Source organism: Spinacia oleracea, chromosome 4 (genome assembly GCF_020520425.1).
Source record: "Spinacia oleracea cultivar Varoflay chromosome 4, BTI_SOV_V1, whole genome shotgun sequence".
NCBI classification, from domain to species: Eukaryota; Viridiplantae; Streptophyta; class Magnoliopsida; order Caryophyllales; family Amaranthaceae; genus Spinacia; species Spinacia oleracea.
In genome coordinates, this window is record NC_079490.1 from 152,318,531 (window position 1) to 152,323,961 (window position 5,431).

At 33.1% G+C, this 5,431-nt stretch overlaps 1 long non-coding RNA gene across 2 annotated transcripts; it reads right to left on the bottom strand.

The window, feature by feature from the left end:
* Window positions 1–1,016: 1,016 nt before the first annotated feature.
* LOC110784791 (uncharacterized) lies at window positions 1,017–3,487 on the bottom strand. 2 transcript variants are annotated; one of them, XR_002532408.2, is made up of 4 exons: window positions 3,333–3,487; window positions 3,045–3,180; window positions 2,367–2,452; window positions 1,017–1,383 (listed from the first exon to the last, which is right to left on the bottom strand). It is a non-coding gene; the product is annotated as an uncharacterized lncRNA (long non-coding RNA). The 2 variants fall into 2 exon arrangements; XR_002532407.2 differs by having other exon boundaries at window positions 3,045–3,466.
* Window positions 3,488–5,431: the final 1,944 nt, after the last annotated feature.

Sequence of the window (5,431 nt, forward strand, 5' to 3'; positions counted from 1 at the left end):
GAAAAAAAAATTAAACTTTTAACTAAAATTTAATAAAATCATTTTATTTTTAAAGAAATCAAAACATTTGATTTACTTTTTTTTAAATTTAAATGATTTTATTGCATATTTTTTATTATCCCCCGTTATCAAAGCGGTATATTGAAAATACAAATTTGGTAATAATAAGATATAATGATACCCTAAAATAGTTAACGATGTCGAACAAGATTTTTTCTTAACATATGTTTAACCCAGCCCATTTAATTTAATTTTCCGATCTCCAAAAATTAATACTCTATATGTTTTAAATAACTTGTTTAGATTAGAAGTTCAAAAATTATGTTGTGCATTAATTATTTAAGTCGTACTTGTTGTATAATTTTCAAACGTGATACGTAACTCCTAATATTTTTATGGGTGTTTTAATAATCTAACCTAATTACATTTTTTATAGCAACGATTACGATCCACCACCAAGATAGAATTGCATTTGCGAAACAATCTTTTTATTTTGATTATGAGTAAATTAACAAGATCATTTAACCTTTAAATAAAATCAAACTTGATTAAAATAGATTACAAATATTTTGCATATGATGTGATGATACTCCTCTCTATAATGATCGATACAACAATTCTTGAATTTCTGATCCGGTAAAACGACCCATTATAATAAATTGGTCACTAAATGATCCGGTAAAATAATATATGACCTCATGAAATCATAATGATCCCATAAAATAGTCAGCTTTATGATTCCCTAAAATGGTTGGTCACGCCTCTCAAGGCGCTATTTTTAGCATTGATATAACAACCAAAGTGCACCGCTAATTGATCTGTTTTTTAATACCTTGGATAAGCAATATACAAGCATCGCAAGAGTATTAACTATGCTCCCAAATGACCCAGTTACCTCTTATTCATATTGACTATGACGATTATTTTACATTGTACTGTAACAATCGCATATGAATACTTAAAAATCAAAATCACAGAAAAATAAAATGCACATAAACAGTAGCATAACTCCAATATAAAAAAGAATGATCATTAGTATTGAAAAAATTACATTATAAACCATTGTACACTATACAAGTGTTAAACCACCAAAATATCTAGTACACTTACATTAGCTCAGGTCATACATTAGCTCAGGTGGTGAACACTAAATATTGTAGACAAACATAATCATACGGAGTATCAAAATACAAGTTTCATCTCTGAAGTCTTTGAAAATTTCAAGCCTTTAGCTACCAGATCACCCTGTTGATTGTGATTCTCATCCTACTTGTAGATCCTCACTCAAAATTTGAAGCTTTTTAATCTCTTATACAACCTTCCCTTTTTCCAGTTACGGTGGTGTTACGATCGTTATCCTTATTCTTGTACTTATCCTTATCCCTGCAAATATAAGAGGCATAGGAATGGAAAGAGTAAGTGCGTTTTATGGAAAAAAGAAACAAGAAATTTAGTCATCATATGCAACATACATAAGGAAGATTCAAGATGAAAGTTAGTCATGAAGTTCAACATACATACTCTGCTTTTTGCTCCACTTGTAATTTTTCCGCAGTGAGGTCATTTTTAGTTCAATTACATTCCACTGATATAGGGAAGTAACACACTGGACACATAGTTTACTGAATAGTAGGAGAGCCTATATCTCCATCTTGCCTTAATAACTAGCTCTATTGTTTACAATCATATCAGTTGATACAGATCGAGCATTGATGTTAAAATAAAATGAACTACTCTATATTCTATAAGGAGTTCCATAAATAAATAGAAGCGGAAAAAATAAAGCCCCTATAAACTATGCGATTCAATATTAATCGGGTAACTTGACATCCAACGCACATAAAAACGTCACTTTTCGATATGCCAAGCTAGTAGTTTGGGGTATAGATATTATGTAGTAATTTTCACAATGAGTAATCATAAACGAGAATAGCAACATTGCCAGCATAAAACAATAAGCTAAAAAACCAAATAATATTGAAAAGTGAAGGCACAAACACATCCTTCCCAAATATGCAATTATAATGAGTGACTTTAATATATGTCCCTGCACCAATACCAACATAATTTGAAAAATAGTCAGCAGGCTCAGAAACACCAGAATAGTACACCTAAATTTAAACCATGAATAAAGTTCTCTAGTCGATAAGGAGTTGTTGTGATCTATAGATAACAGGTGTTTTGGAATGAAAACTCAAGTGAGATTATATTTTCGTATTGAGAGTTCATAAACTCAATATACTAGTGCACCCAATACGAATAAGTGCCATAAGATACTTAACTAAGGTGACAAACCAATCATTTATACCATAAACCAATTAAACGACGTAAGAAGTATGCATGAGGGCATAATTCAGAATACTCACCTTTCATCAACATATGTAGAATCAACCATTTGTCTTCAAAACTCATAACCAATCAACTTTACTAAAGACGAGAGCCAAGAAGAGATCTGTCATCAAAAACAAAAAGAAAACTGAATCTAGTTCCCAAAAACGATGGTGTAAGGGAAGTCTACATCAACTTCTTGAAAGAGGACTCTAGCCTCATATCCAACATACCACAATCCCTAAAATGCAACCAAGTAAAAGGAGAGTTGCAGGAGGGAAAAGGCCTAGAGCTGGATTCAGATACTGAAATCCTCGGCATCTACTATTAACACCACCAATAGAATTTTGTGCAAACATAATGCAAAGCATCTTCACACAATAAAATTTGAGCATGAAATATCAGAATTCTTTTCCAAAACTTCATAACCATCAAGGCAATAAGCTATTGAGGTTCCACAGGTTACAAAGTTAAGACCCAAATCAATGAATTGAGATAAACCAATTGAACTAAAGTATGTACGGAGTATAAGTCAAAATACTCACTTTTCATCAAACATATGTAGAATCAACCATTAATCAGAAAAATTCACTCTGATTTAGAATAAAATTAAGCGAAAACTAAAATAGCTAGCACAACATATATAAGTTTACATATCATATACTCTTATTAATAGATAAAAAAAATAGCAAAACAAAATGCTAAAACACATTTACCAGTCATAGGCTCATAGCTGCTCACCGGCGCTACAAGAACCCTCCGTTCATCTGCCGAATCAGCCGCCCTCCCCTTGTGCTTCAAGAACCCTCCATAGTTTCCGATTATAGGAGGAACTGGAATCGATCGTTTTACCTAAATTAATTTATTTAAAGGAAGAAGAAATGAAAAATCAGAGGAACCCTAAAGCCCAAAATAATTTATTTAATGAAGATAGAACAAATGAATAAACTAATCCTAAAGCCCCTAATTAATTTATCTCATTGAAAGAACAAATGAAAAATTACCCTAAAATCCCAAATTTTTTCTATGAACAACAAAAGAAAAGCTGGAAGGAAGAACAAGAGGGAGAGGAACGTGAAAGGGTAGAGAAACTGAAAAAAAATGTTTTCTCTCTCTTACTTTTTTTTTTTTTGGTAATTAATTACAGATTGTTGAAAGGCTAAAATAAATTTGAAATTCGAATTAAAATTTTAAAAGACATTTCAAAATTTAGATTGAAAATTTCAAAGAAAGAGAATCTTTATAAAATGATGTGGCAATGTTTAATTGGTGGTGTGCAATATGCTCTTGCACACCATGTGTATTCCTAGCATCATTCTCCCACATTTTGTAATTTGTAAAATCAAGTTATCCATTGTCTTAAGACTTTTCTATATTTCATGTCAGTTTGTTTCTTTTTATCCCAACTTAGTTGTCACGATTTTTTTTTGTTTCGTTCTATTTTAATTGTAATACTGTTGTTTATCACATGGACTTATTCATTTTTAATGCATCTCTTTTCCCACTATTAAAAGTTATGGTCTCACGTCTTCTGACGTTCAATTAAAAAGTTCTTCCACTATTTTCTCAAACTTAATTTTCTTTCAAACTATAATAGATAAGCGCACAATAACTTATCGTTATCGCATAAAACCCTGCTAAAAGTCTATTGTGACGATTAACTTGGGAAAGAGGATGTAATAAATAAATTATTGTTAAAACTACTCCCTCTATTTTTTTCCTTATGATTGCACTTAAATTTTTGTGGTCAACCCCTCAAAAAATAAATAAATATTGTGATCAAACTTTATAAACTTTGACCGTAAACTCCGGCTATTATAATATATCAAAACAATAGGTTTGAGATATTTTTGGAGTCCTATTGTGAGGGGGTCGAAAAAGCACGAGGCTAATGCGTGACCTTGACCCTCGTGGGTGTGACGTTTCTTTTTGTCAAATCAAGTGTAATTGGATTTCCTGTGAGTTTACACCCAATTGACTAGTAATATAGGAGTCGCCATTCAGTTTTTAACGACAATGAGAAAAACTGACAAAACCCGGTTATCGTGACATAAAGGGAGTGCAATTATGTTTGACCACGACGACCGTAGGTTCCCTTGTGATCCCTGGTGTGGGGATCTCTCAACATACACCCGCAAGGTAGAGATTGAGGGTTCGGGGGACTGTAACTACCGAGAGGAGTACTCGCTCTTCGATAACTCCAGAGGCAGGATATCCTTACTAGCTCAGCATAAATAATTGAAGGGACATGTGTTAACTATTAAACTAATCTGAGTTGATTTTAACAATATGCAACATATAGTACTAGATCGAGCGCGATTATCTAATTTAGATTGTTTTAAGGGACCTAGCATGATAATCCAATTTCCCAAAAATATCATATTTATTAGGCGTGATCGAACAATCAGATTTAGTTAGTTTAACAGTTCATAAAAGGGCGAGGAAAGAAATTAAATCATAGAAAAGGGACACATTACGACGCACCCTTGAGAGGTGCGTCACGGTTCTCAGAAAACTAACCACTTTGACTTTGCTATTTCTCCTTTTATTTAACGAATCTCAAATTATGGGACAGGATACGTTCTGTTTGATTTATGGATCGATTGCGACAGAACGCGTGATCAGTTTTGCAGTGTGAGGCTTAGGCTTAGGGGTTTAGAGTCAATACTTAGAATAATAATTGTGTGTTGTGTGTTCTTTTTTCACGTCGAATATGGGCTATATTTATAGAAAAGAGTTCGTGGAAAGATAGAATTGTAGAACTCTAATCCACGAGGAATTAGGAAAAAACACGTACCAGGTATTTTTAGCGCCCAGGCCTGGGCGCCGATGATTTCGGCGCCCAGAGCCAGGCGTTGAAAATAGGATCTGGGCTATTTTCTTAGTCAGATTCGGATTCCTAGAATCCGGAGTATTTGAGACTTAATCGAGTCTTTTAGTGCGTATTAACCTTGTGACGGAATGCGTTTGGGCTCGTTACGAACTCTAGGCTCGTTAGGATTTTAATTAATACGTAACTCTTACTTTCGAATCATATTAGGAATAGGATTCTCTCGCGATTTCTATCTCATTTAGGATTTATGTTGGAGTGCAACACCTAATT